This window comes from Cavia porcellus, unplaced genomic scaffold (assembly GCF_034190915.1).
Source record: "Cavia porcellus strain 051 isolate PalLab524CR breed Dunkin Hartley unplaced genomic scaffold, mCavPor4.1 scaffold_25, whole genome shotgun sequence".
NCBI classification, from domain to species: domain Eukaryota; kingdom Metazoa; phylum Chordata; class Mammalia; order Rodentia; family Caviidae; genus Cavia; species Cavia porcellus.
The window spans coordinates 30,040,540-30,060,935 of NW_026947508.1; the positions used below are offsets into that span (position 1 = coordinate 30,040,540).

The following is a 20,396-nucleotide window of genomic DNA, read 5'->3' on the forward strand; positions in this document are numbered from 1 at the left end:
CTGGCAACAAAAAGCGACAGAGAGCTCAACAGAGGCCTCAGGCCCAGGCAGACTGCTAGCTGCACTCATAGAAGGGTGGGAGCCTGGGCTGGCCCATGTGAGCAGGTACAATGCTCCCCAGATGGAAGGGGACAGCAGTCCAGGAGGACCCAGGCCAATGAAGCTAGCAGGTCAGGAAGGCACATGGAGCCATCTGGAGGGGTCCTGCTGCTTGAACAAGGCTGGATATACTTATTTCTGATTATATTTGTATCATATGTAGTGCAAGATATTAAAGTTTCACCATATTGCTTGTAAATATATCTGAAGTATTCACTGTACTTAAAGCAACATCTTCAATATTTAACAATACACAAGCTATGCTTTTAGTGTGCACTTTATGTATTTTAAAAACACAGAGATACCTGGGGGAGCTTGAAGAATTTACCCTTCAAAGCTGTCATTTCCACTGATAAGACTAAAGGTAGCATTTTGGCTTCTTTTTCATGCTTTCCTTGGGTTGTAGTTTGGTTCAGTAAGCAGAGGTTACTCTGTCATTAGAGCTGTCTCTAGCACTGTCCTCTGACATTAGTAACTTGCTGACTCCTGGCTCTGGGTTACACACTTGACAGGAATGATTTCGCATCAACTTTATAGGTCACTGGCACTGTGACCATTTGTAAATATGTTGTTTTGTACAAAGGGGACTGCTGTCCGAGACTCTCTGGCTCCTGGAGGTGACTGTTGACCAGGTTGGAAACTCCTTTCTGTTCACTTCCGTAGCACCCTGAGATTTCTTTTTTTTTTTTTTTTTTTTTTTTTTGGTCTTTTTAAATGATTAGCACCCTGAGATTTCTTAATCAAGGCAAGTTCTTCTAAAGGTCAGATGCACTTCTTTAAGCGGGTATTATCAGCTGTTTTTGATAATCTGGGGAGGTGAGAAGTGAGCAATCAGAGACCTGACACCTACCTTGCACCAGGCTGAGGCAGCAGGGGCTGGGCAGATTAGAGGGAGGGAAGCGAGGTGCTGAGGTACTGTCCTGCCTGATATGCTGAGTGAAGTCATGTTGGAGACCAGAGAACTGCTCTCCAGGTTTCTATATGTTCTATATTTCAGAATTATCTAGAGTGCTTTATAAAATGCTGGATTTAGGAACACCATCCCAGACTGGTTGAGTCATGATGGCTGGGCAGAACCTTGGGCATTCATATTTTACAAGGGTTCTGCAGATGATGCTGATTCCCAGTCAGTATCAGAGGTCACAGGTTGATTCTTACCTGGACACACAGGGTGCAGGGTTGGTACTGCTGTAGACTGCAATCATCTTGTCTTTCTAGGTAAAGAGAAGGGAGAGAAGTTTTGCAGATCGAGCTTTACTTTGGATGAAATGGAAGAGGAGACTTTGGTGCAGTGCTTCCTTTGAGCAGTGTCCTTCAATGATCCAGGTTTCAGAAGTGCTGAAGAGACATCTCTGGGTGATTGTTTTTTATGCCTAAGAAAATTGAGAACATTATATGCTTGCTTTGTGTAATAAGGTTATATGGAAATATTTCTATCATCCAGCAAACAATTTAGTAATCATCATCAACTATTTAATTCAACATTGCCTTTCTTACAACCTAGTATAGTATAAGTCCTTTTGCTGGTCACTAAGAAAGTAAGACTTCCTCCTGACCTTAATTAAAGCAAAGCAGCTTTTTAGATAGGTCTCAAAATAAAATAAAAAAGGGATTGGATATGTAACTCAGTGGTTACTCAAATATAAATTTAGTTTAAAATGATCTTGGGTTTACAATGCCTTTAGTACCTGATAGAAACAATTGCAAATAAAATGCTTCATCCTTCTAAGGCTCAAGAAGTTTGACAAATTTTGTTTTCAAAAATATGAACTATTTCAGCTCTTTGGGAGGCTGAGGCAGGAGAGTCACAAGTTTGAATCCCACCTGGGCAACTTAGTGAAAGCCTGTCTCAAAATAAAAAGGAGATGTGACTCAGTAATCCTCAGTGTGACACACACACACACACACACACACACACACACACACACATTAACCACACAAACAAGAGAACTAGGAAGCCAGGTGTGGTGGTGCACACCTGTATCCCAGTATTAGGGAGTCTGAAGCAGAAGGATCACTGCAAGTTCCAGCCTGGATTGCAAAGTATATTCAAGGCCAGCCTGAACTGCATAGTGAAATCCTGTCTCAAAAAAATAATAAATTAAAAAGAAAACAAATGACAAAAACTAGGTACCGTGTATGCCCATAAAATAGTACATATCTTTAGCTATATTAAAAATTAAATATATTACAAGTCAGAAACTCAAGGTTTGGTAGTACATATGTCCCAACTCTTGGGAAGCTGAGGCAGGAGGATCATGAGTTTGAGGCCAGCCTGAGCTACATAGCAAGTTTGAGACCAGCCTGGACTACATAGTAAGCCTCTGTCTCAAAAAAACAAAACAAAACAAAAAAAACCCAAACTGATAAAAGATTCCTTTATAAAATAAAAGACTTCTGCAAATAAAGGATTTCTATAAATCAACTAGAAAAACCCAAACCTACCAACAGGAAAATGGACAAATCTTATATGTACATCACAAAAATATGAAATCTAAATCACCAACAATAAATATATGGGAAAATGCTTAACTTTGTAAATAACCAGGGAATACAAAAAGTGTAACAAAACAGTACTATACATACAGCACTTAGATAAAATTCAAGTCTGACAATATCAAACAGTATACCAAATAGGAGCTCCCATACACTGTGTATATATAGTACAACTACTTTAAGGGAAAGCTTATCATCTATCAGAGTAAAATGAATAGAAACTTATGTCCTCTAAGGCATTTTCTACTACTATATTAGCAAAATGCCCTATGTCAATGTGCTATGTACTGAGAGATATGTATAAAACTGTTCTGTGCAGACATGATTATGTAGCCTCATAATGGAAACAATTCAAATGCCTACCAAAGGTGCCAGGTGTGATGGGCATGCCTGTTATTCCCACAACCAGGAGGCTGAGGCAGGAGTATTACCATGAGTTTGAGGTCAGCCTGCGCTCCATAGTGAATTCAAGATCAACCTGAACTGCGTAGTGAGACTCTGTCTCAAAAATCCTAATGAAAAAATCTCCTACCAATGGTAAAGTGGATAAATAATCGTGCTATGGCATATTAAACAGCAATGAAAATAAATAAGCTAGAACTTTACAACTACATAGATTGTGGCATTGTAAATCCAACACTAAGTGAATAAAGCACAACTCGAGCTATCCTGAGAGTGATTCTCTTCACATAAAGTTCAAAAGTGGAAAAATCTAAATTACATTGAACAGCATAGATGAACTGTAGAGAACCATGAAGGTGTAATAGCAGGCGGAAATTATAAGAATGGAAGTACATACCCTTACAAGGGACATGCAGGGGTTCCTGTGGTGCCAGCAATCTGGTGGCTCTTGAGTTGGGTGATGAAGACACAGATGTTTCTTTTATAATTACACATTATGTTATGCATTATGTTTCTGCACCTTTCTGTTTGTGACTTATTGAAGTACCAAGGTTATTATTATTATTTTGGGAAGGGACCAGGGATCGAACTCATGACCTCACTCTTGCTAGGCAGGCGCTTATACCACTAAGCTTAATCCCCGGCCCCCAAGGTTATTTTTATTCTTTTTAACAATCAAATTTTTTAAACAGATGATATCATGAATAGCTTTATGCCAACAGATTGGACAAAATAGACACAAATGGGCAAACTTCTGGAAAATTATCATTTTCCAAATGAATCCAAAAGAAATAAAATATCTAACTAATTCTATAGGGCTGGGAAGTAGTAGAACACTGGTTAGCGACCCAGTGAGCAGCGATTCCTGGGTTTGACCTCCAGTACTCCAAATCAATCTGAGAGATATCCAGGAAATTAAAAATTCCATTCAAAGCTGGCCAACCACTTGAACGAAACTAAAGATAGGCTTTCAGGTCTTGAAGACAGGATTGCAGCCAGTGATCAGGAAAGGAAAGGTCTCTTAAAAATAACAAGGAACCAGGAAATAACAATTCAACAGCCTTGCAAGATGATGGAAAGAAAAAAATATAAACTGATCGGTGTCAGTGAAAAAGCAGGGGTCCATATACCTATTTACAGAAGTAATAGCAGAAGACTTCTCAAGCATAGGAAAAGGACCTGACATGCAGATAAGTGAGGAACATGAATTCCAACTAGCCAAAACCAAAATAAATCTACACCCAGATCTATAATAATCAAGATCCAAGAAACTCAGCACAAAAACAGAATATTAAAAGCTGTGAGAGAAAAGAAACAGATCGCCTATAAATGAAAGCACATCAGAATCATGGCAGACTTCTCAACACAAACCATCAAATCAAGAAGAGTTTAGAATGAAGTATTTCAAGTCCTGAAAGAAAACAACTTCCAACCCAGATTGATACACCCTGCAAGACTATCTTTCAAAATTAACTGAGAAATAAGATACTTCCATGACAAAGGACAGAATTCATGATCATCAAGCCAACCCTCCAAAGAGTACTGAAAGATAATCTAGATAGAGATAAAAATGTCCACACACACGGGCCCAGCAGGCATCTGAGCAGTGGCCTGACCCACCTGCCAGCAGCCTGCCCTCCTGTATACTCCCTTCAATCCCCTTCTTCAGGGCTGTCCCTTGCACTGTGCACTTTCACAGCGCAGGGAGGTCACAACCAGGACAGAAAGAGCAGGCTTAATAAACAGCTTGGTTGTCTCCACCTTTTCCAGTGCCTGCTGGATTTCTTGTGTCACAGGAGACTGTAATTCTCGATTCCCCAGACAACCAGCTGTCAGCTTGCCTGGAGATGTGGCTCCCTCCTGCAGCAAAACAGATGCAAAGACTTTTTAAAAAATCTTTGCCCCCCACGACACACTGCTGGCCTGGCCCATGACACCTGTGAGATCCGCTGACCCTCAATCCAGGCTTACAGCTGGCCAGGCCAGGCACCCCAGGCTGACACCACGTCTCCTCTACCTTCCCTTGCCTGGCCTGGTCCTACTGGGATTGTACTGCTGCCCTGCCCAGATCACTCCCCAAGGTGGCCCTGGGACCTCCTGCAGGATTAGGCTGTGCTGCTGTCCACTGACCAACATCCCCCCACTCCCACATACACTCCCACCTTGTCTTCTTACATTCTGATTTGGAGTAGACCGAAGGGTTGGTAGTGATAATCATCACGGAAGTCAAAAAAAGAAATCAACAGGCTGAATAGGATGTAGGACCTAGGATATCAGGTCACCCACTTTCCCAAGACTCGTGAAAACCTAGAGGAAGAGATGCAGGAGATTTAGGCATTTGAAAAATCAAAGCAAGCAGGGTGAAGTGGATGCATGGACTCTTATCATTTTTACAATTTCTCTTTTGTAGCTTCCTCCTGGAGCAAAACATGCAAAGTTTTTGGGGGGACATCTCCTCATTCCCCTGCCAAGTCACCCCGAGTCTGCACCTTCCATACGGCCCTGCCTGGGACCTAGACTTGGTGGTGTTCATCCCTACTGGAGACCACAAGTGAACAAGCTAGTATGCCCAGACATAAGCGCATTGTGTTGAGCAACTCGAGAAAAGCAACCTCCAGCTTTATAACACAGGATGGTGAGTGTCCTTCACGGGGGCTGGACAGAGAGGGAGAGCCCTGGGAGAAACTGCCGCTGACATCCCTTCCCCAAGTGTCCCTGGTTAGCTGTAGCAATCCTGAGGACTAAAAGCAGTCTGACACTCAGAGGTTGGTTAAAGATTTTAGACACAATTGACATGCTCCTCCGGAGGGAATGGCAGGCTTGCAGTTCTGCTGATGCGCCCCACTGGGCAGGTGTGGAGAAAAAAATGCTTGTGCTCTGTGAGTGGCATTCTCACCAGAGGCACTGGCATCCAGATGGCCAAAGCAGGAATAGAGAAGGATGCTTGGACTAACAAACTTTTGTAGTTGGTGCCTGACAGCACCTTAAAAAATGATCCACAGACTTGCGTGTGAGCCTCCTTCAAGGTTCTATATGCGTGTAGGACAGACCGACAAAATGCACCAGTGAGGCTCAAAAAGTGATCCTGCTGAGCTGGCAGAAAGTGATCCTGAGTTGCAGGCAGGCCTTTGTATCTGGGGCAGCAGCCCAATCATGGACATGTTATGAGAAAATTCTCAAGCCAAGCCAAAAGGAAGACTTTGCACCAAGGCAGCGTTTAATCTTTACTCCAATGGGCTGTTGTGGGATAATTCCACAAAGGCAACAGTGCTGACTATACAGAGAGCTTAGTTTGTATAGAATTTAGAAGTGGGAGGTACAAAGTAAGTGAGAAAACATTGCATAATTCATTACATGCATTGAATCACTTTAGGGGGCGGGGGGATATTGGGGATTGAATTCACGATCTTGCGCTTGCCAGGCAGGCAGGGTCTTTTACCTCTGAGTTTATATCTCTGAGCTACTCTGGCCCCATTGAGTCACACTGACAGGCAGGCTAATCTTAAACAGATTTGTTGAAATGAAGGAATTGTTTATCATAATATAGAAACACCTGGGAACAGGGGAGGAGGCCCTTACTGAGTGAGCATAATTAAAAATGTCCTTGAATTAGCCCACAGTGCCTTAGGGTATGGACAGTTACTCTGACTCATTTATCAGAGATGTGTAGCTGGACTTTGGATACTATCGAAATCAATTGAATTCAGCAGAAACAGCAGAACAGAAACTCGATCAGAGACCTCTAAATGATCAGGAAATACCTATAAGGTTGCTATTTTATAAATGTGTTCTTTTCTTCTGTAGTTACCACAATTTTGCTAGCATAACTATATAAGCAAATAAAATAATATCCAAGAAGTGCCAAGTGCCTTTCTGTTCTCCAGGAGGAAATTTAGAGGATTTGTAGATGAGTCGGTTGAATTTATGGCCATATTCTTTGCTAAGAAGTCTAAAATAAAAACTTTGGCATCATAAAAAAAAAAATAAAATAAATGTGTTCTTACCTTATAATTGTGCCCCAACAGACTCAGTTGATCCTTTGGTGAAACCTAAGTCTCCTGATCCATAGGAGACTGCTCCGAACCAGAATATGAGAGGCAAAATATAAGAGGACAATCTTGACAGCTCCAGGGCCCTACAGGCTCAGCTGGAGGCTGAAAAAGCTGGAGACCCAAGAGCCAGGAGGCTGGTTTGAGAGAGTGTGGAGCTGTGGAGGGGGCTTCAGGTGGAGCATGCCTCCCGCTGGCACAAGGCAGAGGCATAGCTACCTGGGCCCTAGCTGTAACCTCAGGCCATGGCCCTTGGAAGCTGGGAGGACCTTGTGCCCTGCCCCAGGCTGGGCAGCAGTGCACAGCAGGCTGGCAGAGGCTCCATGGACATAAAATACAGCCAAGACCGGGACAGCACGTCCCGGGAGGGTGCTGGGAGAGGAAAAACGGAGAGGAGAACAGCCTGGCCCAAAGGACACAGAGCATTAGGCCCTTGTGGCTTGGTGCCAGGAAGTTGCATGCAGCCCCAAGATTGCCACAAGGAGCTGATGCTGGGGTTAAGAGTTGAGGGCTGCACACCTTGTGATGAAACAGAGACGACCTCTAGTGGTGATGAACAAGCCACAGGGGCTCAGCGTTGCCACCGCTAAGTCAGTGCCTGGGATCAGGCCTTAAGAACTCCCAATTGTCTGAGGCTCCGGCCCTATCCTGATGTTTGTTTCCCCAGCTGCTGCATACATACCAGGCATGGATCTAATGACTGGTGCTGGCCTAGACCTTCCTTGGGGAAACCCTGCTTGCAAATTCCAGGGGTAAAAACCAGAATCTGAGGACATCCACACCACACACCAGTATCAACTGCCAGGAGGCCACGAAGAAATGGTCTTAAAAAAAATAGGGCTGGGGATTTAGTTCAGTGGCATAAACGCCTCCCTGGCAAGCCAGAGGTTGTGAGTTTGATCCTCAGTACCAAACAAACAAACAAACAAACAGACAGACAAAAGATCAGATCAGGGCCAGGGCTTTAGCTCAGCAGCATAAGCGCCTGAGCAAGTGTGAGGTCATGAGTTTGATCCCTGAAGAAAAAACGCTGGAAGATGAAATCAAAGGATCAGAGAATTAAAGTATTATGTGAGTTCACCAGCAAGATATACAGACTGTTTGTATTTGCATTGTTTTTAATGGAACTAGGGAGATTATCTATTTCAAAAATGTAAACAAGTTTGCCTCTATTTTTTTTTTTTTTCCGGTGCTGGGGATTGAACTCATGACCTTGCACCTACCAGGCAGGCACCTAAGCCACTGAGCTAAATCCCCAGACCTGGCCTCTATTTTTTTTAACCTGACAAAGTGAGCAGTTTAAGTGAAACAAATAAATATCTCTCTAAAGTTAAAAAGAAATGTCTTCAAATGGAAGAAGCAGGGGTGGTATGTCCTGCAGAGAGCCCTTCAGCGTGGCCTGTGCAGCAGCTGGACAAGTAATGGTGAATAACTGGCAAATCTCCCCCTGACGCTGGCAGTCAGGACCAATGGATCTTCCAGATACTGCCACAAGGTTATTTGCATTAAAGCCTGACTTTGTGTCATGGCTTGGTGGCCCGGGACCTGGACACCGAGGCCAAGCCAGACTCTGTCACCATTTCAATGATGATATGTTAACCTCTGATTGCTCTGCAGATTTGACAGCTGCCATGCCCTGTCTGAAGGGAGCTTTGCTGGCCTGTGGTGGGCTGTGAATGAAGACAAGGTCCAGGGGATAGGCTTGTCTCTCACATTCTTGGGTGTTACCTGGGCAGGGAAGACACAAAGAATTCCCACTGCAATTACAGATGACCTAGAAGGGCATGATGTGGCTGACAGGCACAGCAGAAGCTACTTTTCAGGACTCAAAGAGGGCAGCTGCACAGGTGCCAGCCCTATGAATCAGTGACTCTACCTGCCATGTATCTTAGCAGTCATTGTCGATGATGTTGAGGTGCTGGGGCCTGTGACAAAAGTGGGGAAGCACCCTGTTGCTGTAACACAAGTAAACAGCAGAGACTGTCAGGCTTGTATAAAGGCAAAATGGCATGGAATTTACTGTGCCCGGGTTCAGGCAGAAAGCACAGTAAGACCTTCTGCCCCAAATAAAGAGAAGTGTGTCCCTTTTACAGGGATAGAGAGAAGGCAGGGGATAGGTGGGAAGATCCCAATGAACATCTGAGGTTGAAGTTTTTTGGCAATTTTGCATCTCAGTGGGCAGAGTCTTTTGCAGTGTCCATTGTAAACTTTTGGGTGTCTCCAGATGTCTCCAGGATCTGCAAAATTTTTTGTCCTATCTTATCTCCTTTCCTGTGTTTTGGGTGCCGAGCTGGGTTCCCTGTTGAAGGTTGAATTCCCTGAAGACATCGGTGCTTCTGCTGGCAAGCAGATTGGGTGCTGGGAGAGTCAGGGCAGGTTGGAGACTTACAGTTGGGTTTTGGTCACAGTTGTGGAAAGGAAACTGAGAGCTGGTATTTGCTGATTGAGAAGCAGTTAGCAGCAGTACATGCCACTCTACATGCCTGTTAGGAATCATGGGACAGATAAAGGGCTGGGTACAAACATGGATGTCCTATTCCAGGAATGGGGTGATGCGGGCTCTCACGTTTACTCACTGGGTGATGTATCTCCAACAGCAGGCCTCTTTTTCAGCCAGCTCATTGGCAGCTGAACTGGCAACAGTTTTGGGACCCCTGGTTTACTCAGCTCAAGAATCCACCCAGGAGGACAGACTACAGGATGTGACTCCTACTTGCTATGTGGAAGGGAAAGAGGGACCATTGGCTCATGCCCTTTATACTCATGGGTCTAGCTGTGACACAATACCATAATGGACAATAGTTACTGTCCAATGCACTGTGAAAATGCTCTGATTTGGAACCGAAATAGGCAGGTCAAGCCAATGGGCAGAGTTGCAGGCAGCCTGATTGCTCGTGATGCATGAAAAAGAATCCTTACATGTGTGCACAGAGAGTTGGACTGTGTTTAGGGGACCGATGCTGTGGTTGTCAGCTTGGGCAGCAACATGTGACTGTCCCTTGTGGGGTGCAGACCTATGGTGAGACATATGGGAGTGTGGCCAAGAAACTGACTATGTGGTGTATTATTTTCTCTCACCAGGAAATGACTTAGCAGATGCCTTCACCAGGAATTACAGTGGTTGACTGCTAGGAATAGCATCTGACCAAGAAAATTGACTGTTATAGGGATTGACTGCTAGCAACAGTGTCTGACCAGGGGCTGGGACCCTAGACCTACTTTCTTTTTTTTCGTCTTTTTCCTTTTTATCGGTACCGGGGATTGAACTCACGACTGCCTGCTTACAAGGCAGGCGCTTATGCCGCCGAGCTAAATCCCTAGCCACTAGACCTACCTTCTAGTGAAGCCCTTGCTCAACATATGGCCAGGCCTTAAATGTTACCCATCAGGCTTTGATGTTGCTCATGGATAAAACTTCTCAGATGAGAAAGGTAGTTTTACAAAACCAGACAGCTCTTGATTTGCCAATTGCCTTACAAGGGGGTATTTGTGCCCTCTTAATATAGAATGTTACCTTTATATACCCCTGACCTTTGAGGGGTAAGATGTGAGATACTTCTTCAAAGGGCTTCCAAGCTGGAGGTGGGGCTTGAGAATGCTTCTGGACATTGTTGTTAGGACATGACCCCATTGTGTAGCGCAGGCACACAGTTATATAAGCATGACTTAGCACAAACAAACATGCATGCACTGGTATACCACTATATAAGAATGTAAATACATGATAACAACCTGCGTAAGAGTTAGCCAATAGATACTGGCTCAACTGCCTGCTAGTGCTGTGTTGCTGTCTGCCTCTGTGTGTTTTCTCTGAGAACCTCACACATGAATTTAGTCTTTCAGCCTTCTTCACCCTGACAGGTACCCATGCACAAACCCAGGCATCTCTGAACTGTTTGGACTCTTCAGAGACCTATGGATTCCATTTCCATGTTGCAGGCCCAGGTGCCTGCCTGCCCAACCTCAGCAGTCTGCAGGGACCAGAACATTGGGTCACCTGCCTTGTTACCCAGGATGGAAGAGAGGGCCCAGATGAAGCCTGAGGACTCTGTAGAGGTGCAAGAAGAGTGAAGAGGAAATAGAGGAGGCAAGTGAAAAGGAGGTGGTAAAAAAAACACAGAGTAGAAGAGGAAGGAAGAGGAGGTAAAGAAAATTTTAAAATAAAGATAATTAAAGAAAGCAGGGTGATGGATGTACATGGAGTCTATGATTTTTGTAATTTTCCCCTCACTTTTGTTGTAGCTATTTGTACATCTCTTTTTTTTTCTCTCCATAAATTTGTGAGGGCAGAGACTTTTGGCACACTGTGCATCCTCTGGCATCTAGAAAAGTGCCTGGCATGAGGCTGGTACAGTTGTCTGTACCTTGTACAAGCTAATCCTTCTACTTCTGCAATTTCCTATTGTCTTACTTTCCTCATAGCTGACACAAAATACCTGACACCCAGAGTTAAAGGAGAAAGATTTATTTAAGTATTAACTTTATTTCTAGAGTCTAAAATTGGCTGGCTCCAAGCCCGGGTGGTACAGTAGACAGGCATCTGAGAGGAGAAACAGTTGTGGCAGGTAGAAGACAGCAAAAGCAAGCAATCAAGGGACCTTATCAGTGTTCCCCGGGCCCTTTTATCTTATCCAGGCTACCCGGGATGTGTAGCACTCACACTCTTAATCCTAGTACCCTTGCACCATGCATTGCACCATGAATCAATTCCAGTATCACGCACTCCAGATCCAGCCACCTCTGAAAAAGCTCCACCATTCACCACATGAAACTTCGGGGGGACATCTAAACATAAACCCTAACACCTATTAACTCTTTATGTTGAAATTTTCTTGTTCACATTAATGTGTGGCTTGTCTTCTGATTGGTCCCTGAGTTATAAGAAATTTCGGTGGAGTAGAATAAGTAGAGAAGTAAAATAAACATTATTTAGGGTATTTAGGTTCAAATACAAAAATCATTATTTAGGGTAATGGGATCAAATATCCAAAAGACAAAAAGAACATTTTAAGATTCACTGACTCTGGTCTTCCCATGAAGCAGGCTCTGCCATCTGGATCCGGAAGAGATTCAGCCAGAAGAGAAATCACGTCTTGCCATAAGCCAGCTGATGCACGGGCTGAAAACCTAGAACACACACCTGCTCATTCAGAGCACTCAAACTGAGGTAAAGAAATAGGGGGTTTTTTTTGTGTGTGTGTCTTTTTTTGAGACAGGGTCTTGAGCTCACTTTGTAGCCCAGGCTGGTCTCGAATTTGCAATGATCCTCCTGCCTCAGCCTCCCGAGTGCGGGGATTATAGGCGTGAGCCACCACTCCTCACTCTTGAAAGGAACAGTTTGATGCTTGTACTGTTTGGTTGGCTCTGCAGGCCTGGTGCTGCATCTAGGGTATCCATCTGGATGATGGCAGTGTACATGTGTGGGGGATTTCCTCCTGTCTTGCTTTTAAAATCCAATGGTTTGTTCCCTTTTGCTGTTTTATTTCTGTGGCTGGTAACCTGAACAGCTATTGTGATAATAACAACGTGCAGTATTGTTCTCACTGCTTTGTTTTATTCCAATTTATTGTTTTATTCAATGTTATGTTTTGATTGTTTTTTTTATTTTTTATTTTTGCTATATCTGATGATATGGGAAACTATTGTGAAGATAATAAGATATACTGTAGTAGTCATTGTTGATTTCTTATTGTCCTGTTTTGAAGTTCTGTACCACTTTTACTCCTTTTTTGTTTTTGTTTTTGTTTTGTTTTGTTTTGTTGGTACCAGGGATTGAACTCATGACCTTGCGCTTGCCAGGTATGCACTTATGTCGCTGAGCTAAATCCCTGGCTACTCCTTTGTTTTGATTGGCTGTACTCTGTTTTGCTTTGTTGGGTTTTATTCTCTTTAAAGTTAAAAAAATTTTTAAAAATTTGCTGATTCTCCTAGGAACCAAGCAGCATAGAAGCAAGTCTTTGCTTATATGTGATAGAGGTTATCGACCATGCTTCCTTAATGCTTATTAGCTATTGGTCATCACTACAACGCGGTGTTTTGTGTATGTGAGCCTTAGTATGGAAACTAGAGCTCCTGTATGTGTTTTCTATCTACATGCTTTGCTTTTTTTCAAACAAATTCTATTTTAGTTCACAAGAGGTTGGCAGCAAGTTGATAGGCTCTATGCCAAGGCAGGTGGGACAAATTTCCAGTAAGATACCTCTGAAGGTGCTTTCCTTTGTTCTTAAAAGACTGCTAATGGTTTCTACTTCTGTCTGAAAAAATATTTTAAAAAAAAAGAACTAAGGCCAGGCATGGTGGTGCATGTCTGTAATCATACTTGGGAGGCAGAGGCAGGAAGATTGCTGTGAGGTCAGCCTGGGCTACGTAGTGAGTTTAAGGCCAGTCTGAACTACATAGTGAAACCATGTCTCAAAATAAATAAGCAACAAGAGCTAAGAGAGGTAGGTACCCCTCAGGCAGTGCTCCCACGCAGCTCTCCCTTTCCCTACCTTTTCTTTCTGGCTGTTGGAAGCTTTGAAGTTCAGTACAGTATCAAGCAGCTTGTTCCCTGACTGCTGTTGAGACTCTTCAGCTGGGTATTCTGGGTATGATCTGAGAGCCTCAACCATCTCCAGAAACTCTACGCACCCTGCCACACAGGACTCTCAGGAGACAGCAATAATTTTAAAGTTCCTTTTATTTGAGGATCACGAAAATCCTATATCCTGGGAATCAAGTATCCAAGCTCCCAGATCCACGAGGACTCAGAGGCCCATATAAAGCCCTCAAAAGCATGCAGAAAGATCTTCCGTGCTTATGAACGAATCAAAATTTGCGTCCTTCCTTACCCCATCACCATTATTACCTATACTTGTATTTGAGGCAATTCTACTCTCTATCCCCATGGGTAGCCCATTTCCTCTCCCTCCTGGATCCAGATCTTGTTTTCTCCATGATGCTTCTTCTCTCTCCTGCATTACTCATTGGGCTCCCTTCGTGCAGCTCATGAATGTGCTCCAGTGCCCGCCATGATGTGGGGGGAAAAAGTCTCCCTTGATTTTCAGTCTTCTCTAACAAATACATTGACTTCCTGGCCAAGCGTGTAAGGAAAATCAACAATGCTTGCTCCCCACACTGCTTACTTCAGCTCATCACAATCAACATTCTCACTACTTCACTGCTGGAAATGTTCTGGCGATGGTTACAAGTTGTCTCTTAAGTAACTCAGGTAGGCTTGTTAGGTATCTTTCAAGACTATCTATGTAGATGTACTACTATTGCAAAAAAAAAAAAAAAAGTCTCTCAATCTCTAGCCCTGGCTTTTGACTTCTGATGTCAGTCTTCAATTTCTTTCCTTCCTCCACACTTCTGTCTCATTAATTTCCTTGAATGTCTTTTGCTGGTTCCTTCTCCTCCTTTGGCATGCCCCCCCCCCCGCCAAGGATCTACTCTTTCTAGTCCATGTGCTCTTCCACATTCTCATACTAACAAGTGACCCCAGAGCAGCCAGGCCGCTTCTTAAACACCTCCTGAAGAACTCATCGGTACCTCATTTTCTGACTCATTCTTCCTTCCCCCACAACTTCAGGTCCCAAAGAGGAGCACACTAAGGTGTTCATCCGGTGCATTCATACAGAAAAAGGTCTCAGAAAGACGGGATATGCAAGAGAACAGAGAAAAGTCGCTACGAATTTAAGAACAAATGGCATTAGTGAAGGCAACTGAGAACTGAGAATGTAGGTTTGGATGTAAAAAAAAAAATAACAGGTGTTCTTTGAATGAAGAAAATCAGCATTTATCAGTACTTATAGATGCCAAGAAACGGTAAGCATGTGGCAGTTTCAAAAGCTTGGTTTACACTCCTAGTCACCATTTGAGAGGGGGAGTATCATTTTGTTTTATGGAAGAAGAAATACGTATCAGACAAGGCTAATTTGCACAACGTCACAAAGATAGTGAGTGCCTAGATCAAGATTCAGACTCTAAAGTCAATGTTCCTAAGGCACAGGAGAAATAAAACCAAGATCCTGGAGAGAAAAGAAATGCCAAGGAGGGGAGGAGGAAAAGTGAAAAGTCTACTTAGCTTCTAAAAATGAACAGAAAGGAAAAAGGAAAGAATGTCACAAAATAAATCAAAAAGCTTAGAGAATATCACCCTATTCTCAATCTTTGGGAGCTATAAAATTCAGTCATCATCCAGCTCAATAGTGTTTCTTTCCAACAGTTTTCTTATTTCTGGTCTTATTTAGTTTTGTGTGACTAGAAGAGAAATGGAAATTCTTTGTGCCTCTGTCTTTGGACCGACTTCCTTCTATGGTGAAAGAAGAGGGAATTCTGTGTAACCCAACCCAAGGCCATGGGCATTCGGCACTCACAACATCTGCCTCCCGGGAGTGTGGACACGTTTTCCTGAGGCTTAGTTGTATCTTCATGGAAACTGGGGTGAGAGATGAAGTAAGGATTCCAGAAAAATCATTTATTTCATTGTTCTTTTCAACACAAGAGAATATTTCCTATCAACCAAGAGAATAATTTCTTCTTTTTTACCTTCACCTTGGAAGTAGATTATGAAAATTAACACAAACAACAGTCCTGCGTGAATTGGGAATAGCTGACAAATACACGTGAGCTGAGTGTGCATATGTGTGTATGTGGGTTGAAGCTGGACTGATGGGTTTTGTCCCTAAATAAATATCAGCCTTCCCATAAGAGAATAAAAAAGCAAGAACCTGTATATTCACTTTAAATATTATGGTGAGCAAAGCTTGAGTGATTTTGACCAATAATAAAATCACAATGTTAGTCCAAAAATTGTTAAAGGTTTACTCTTAAATTTAATTTCTGTTATTTACTCAATAAACACTTTTGCAGTCCAAGAGTAGTTCAAAGATATTTTAAAGCACACCAGGTTGACTCATACTGGACTATTGTTCTCCTTACCTAACACGTGCAATTTTTGGTGATACTCAGGGGAGAAGCAGTGATTGCTAAATCCTCCCAGTCCCAGCTCAGCTACCCCTGAGTTTCCTAAAATCCACATGTGTGCTAAGCCCTCAAAGGCACTTTCTCTTCAAGTTTGTGTTGGGAGGACAGGTTTCCTGTTCTTAGGGGAAAATCTTTGTCCCCAGGTCATCGTGAAATTCACAGAGAAGAGAGTCATCTATTTCCTTGAGTTTCTAACTTACTCTGATTTCCTGTCAGCCAAGAAAAAAAAAATCTCTCCATTTTTTGCTTCATTTTGTGATAAAGAAAATCCCATAAAAGTACATGAAAGAGGAAAACATGGTAAGAGTCATAGAAATTAGATCTTAACCTTATACTTCATTGTATCATCAGATAGGTCCCTGTTAGTCTGTTGAGGGAGCTGAAGAGCAAATAAGAGAGGAGCTGCCCAGGTGACAGTTTAACTGAACAGGACCTTGGCAGAGACAAGATTCCACAGCAACTTCCAGTCTCAGGAGGACACTGTGGGCTACCAGGGCTTCACATCTGACGCTCTCTTCTTCCAGGGGGATGCACGACTCTCCTGCAGTCACTCCCATTTTCTTATTCATGTTGCCTTTGACTATAGGTAACTCATCTTAGTGTTCCAGCTAAGCCAGGGACATAGGAAGCCACCAGTGAATACAGAAGGAAAGAATTGAGAGAGGAAAGAGGTAAAGAAAAGAACAAAGGAAGACTGGAGGGAAGGAGAGAAAAGCAACCAGAAAGAATATTCACAGGCACCAAGGGAACAAAAACTAAAATGTGTAACGGGAGCAGTCTCAATAGACAGCTGAAAGACCTGGGAAATTGTGTAGAATTTCTGAGATTTGGTGGGCTCTGCTTTGTGAAGAAGTCTACAAAGGAGATTTCCTTTGTGCATAATATAAACTGGCCAAGCTGGGCGTGGTGGCTTGCCTGGAATCACCTGTAATCCCAGCACTTGGGAGGCTGAGGCGGGAGGATCTTTGTGAGTTCAAGACCAGTCTGGGCTACAAAATGAGCTCAAGGTCAGCCTGAACTGCATAGCGAGACCCCATCTCAAAAAAGAAAAAAATAAATAAACTGGCCCAGTGTGAGGTGGGAACGTAGAACCCTCTTTCCTCTTCTTTGCTTGCATGTAAGCCAAGACAAGAAGGTAACACAGAACCAGACAAAGAGGAACTCCCTAAAGACATGGCAAATGAACGTGAAAGTGATCTACAAAGCCCTTTCCAGCTCTGACATTATAGAACTTGGCCTTTTACTATCTCCTATCCCAGGAAAATTTCTCTGATCCCTGTGTCTGACCTGACAAAACAAACATTGCAGTTTGAAGGCTAGAGGAAAAATAGAAGAGAAAATTAACTTTGGACAGAACCTCATTGTTTCAGCCTGGTGGGGGGCTTGCTGTTATTGCTGGTCAAACTAATGTAGTATTTGCAAAAGATCATTGTGCTGATGAATGGTAATGGGTGCTGTGTTGCCTCCTGATTACCTAACTAATTGATGTGCTGGATCATCAAATGCTTTTCCACTTTCCCCATCATAAAGTGGCCCTACAAAGACAAGTACTAACTCCAATACTAGATACACATATCCACTACTCACCCTTTTCTCTTCTGTTCTCACTAACGAACGAATTCAGCCTGGCTGATCTAAGGATATATGGTACCAGAAGACTTTCTTGTGCTTGGGTACCTGTGATGGGAGAGTTTTGGAACGGATAATTAGTCAGTATGGAAGTTTTTTGGAATTTCCAAAAAACTGGAGAGACCAGGACAGATTTTTCAGGAGGACTTTAATGGTATACCATCCCAGCCACTAGAAATGCTCAAAATTAGGCTGGACCTTGAACTGAGGAGAGATCCCCTTTTGTATAATTTGTGATATCTAGCAAGTGGAGATACAGAAGTGAAATGAAGGAAATTAGTCATCCCCATAGCTAACCTTATCTCAGTTTTGAAACAAAACACATCTTGTACCTCTCAGGATGTTAGGACTCTGTGAAGCTTGTTTATAGCCCCATTTGTTAGTTTTACCAGTGTTGGTACCTAGTATTGCCCCTCTAAGGCAGGACAGTCCCATGACAGAACCGCCTATGTCTTCCTTTTCAGTGAGAAAAGCACAGGACCAAAGTAAAAAAGTGCAAGTGTACAGTTCTGAGGGAGGGTTGTGTGAGGAGTTGCTCACCTGAGCTGGGGAGATTTTACAGAGGAAGAGAAAGGCTGTTTCTCTCTGAGTTCTGCCTTATTCTCCCCTTTGATGCTCTATTAAGTAGACTTCAATAGCATCATCCTCAACATTCCATTTTGTCTCACCAGGGCAGTTTTCCATCAGGCAAGGGTTGGTATCTAGCTAGGGTTATCAACTGGGCGGTGGTGTGTCTGTCCACTAGAGTTTCTATAGCTATTTCAATGTTTTTGACAAGTATTGGTAGGAGACAAGGAAGGATGAGACAGACTTCCAAGATTGCTAGGACTATCCCTATCAGAGTTTTGAGCTCTCTAAAAGTTGAGAGCCAGCCTTCCCACAAAGTATCTGAAGACCATCTTTGGCACTTTTGGATGGGGACATGAGCCAATTTTTGGATCCTGGCAGTGATGTCTCTTCAATTACCTTACTATTGTCATCAATTTTCAGATAACAACTGGATAGATTGAATTTCCCACATATTCCTCCCTCCTGGGCTAAGAGGTAGTCTAAGGCCAGTCTACTTTGGCAAACAGCCTTTTTCATTTTAAAGGTCTGTTGTGCCAGTAAATTTAAGGTCTTTGCAATATCATTGGTAATGAGCTCTAGTACCAGTTATAACCTGATGATGCATATAAATGGGAGAGTGATATTCCCCCATACTTTCCTGTATGTTTTGAAGGGATCTTAGTTCTGTTTAAAAGGCTACCTTTTCCTGTCTTTTTTTTTTTCCAGCATAAACTTCCAACCAGGCTTCATAAGATGTCAGGGGTTTGGGGGATTTTAGATCATAACAGACATAGAGTTGGTTATCTCCTAGGCTGAGGTGGTTACCTGATTGTGAGTGCAAATTCCCCTGTGCATTCCTACACACTCACAATAGGTCTGATATAGTAAGGTTCTTGTTCCAATGCTTCCTGATCACATGATGTAAATGTATCAGGAGCATTTCTCCAAGGATTTTCTCCTAGATGGAAGCAAAAAGTATAAAGGAAAAGAGACTTATGTGGTGTTGTAACCCCAAGATGATCATCAAGCTTCTGCCATACATAGACCAGTCAGCTTTCAGTGTGACTAGACCACAACTGTTGTCAGTGGCAATGGCTTGATCATATCACAGGATCAATCAGTTTGGTTGGTTGGATCCTGTTGGCTGGACCACTTGTCTTGGACTGACACTACATCAGGCTGTGATAGATCCAAGGCACAGCCCCTTAATAGCAGTGGGGTAGACAAGATAACAGTGTGGGGCCCATCCTATATAGGTCCTAGGGCAGTAGAATTCTACCTTTTGACCCAAACAGAGTTTCTGAATTGAGTGAATTGAGTCTGCTATACTTGCAGGCATATTCTCCAGCACTCAGCATGGATTTCTTGCATAGCAATTCCCAAAGCCTGCATCTGTCTCATTAGAATTGATTTCTCTAGTTTACAGAGATCACCCTTAATTTGACTTATGATTGAGACTGGCCAGCTGAACAAGATTTCCTAAGGGGACTACCCTATTTATTTGGTGGGAGTACACTGGACATGGAAGAAGGCAATAGGCCCGTCTCAAGTGTGTTTTTTGACAATACTTTTTCAGCAATACTTTGAGCATCCAGTTCATGTACTTTACTTTCTCAGAGCTTTCAGGCCAGTAGGCTCTATGTAATTTTCATTTTATTTTTAATATTGTATGAACTCATGAACTAAACTGTGAATGCTGGCCCATTGTCTGATCCCAAAGTTAGGAGCAGTCCAAACCTTGGGATGACATCTTTGAACAGCAGTTTTGTTACTTCCAGTGCTTTCTCTGTCCAAGTGGGGAAGACTTGTACCCCTCCTGAGAAGGTGCAGACTAGCACTAGCATACATCAGTAGCCTCCACTCAGGGTAATTCAGTGAAGTTCACAAGCAAGTTTTCACACGGAGTAGTATCACATGTTGGATACCCAGAGGACCTCACTGGCCCTTGTTTTGAGTTGTTCTGCACACAGACTAGGTGCTGTTCAAAAACAGCAGTGGGGTTGTGAGGCTGCCAAAACAGCCTCTTTTGCTTCGCTGCTTTTGGATTTCCTTTGGCCTCTATCAGATCGGTTCATTGATGTCCCCTGCAGTGTGTAACAGCCACTTTCCTTGGTGCCATATAGTATCGAGGAACTGTAAAATTTTTTCTTTGTATTTTATTTCCCCCCAGGAGTCAGGAGCCTCTCTCCCTGTACATAGCTCCAA

At 43.1% G+C, this 20,396-nt stretch overlaps 1 pseudogene; it reads right to left on the reverse strand.

Annotated features, from left to right (window-relative positions):
• Window positions 1-20,396, reverse strand: part of LOC134470271 (zinc finger protein 684-like) — an 82,537-nt pseudogene that overhangs the window by 25,021 nt on the left and 37,120 nt on the right.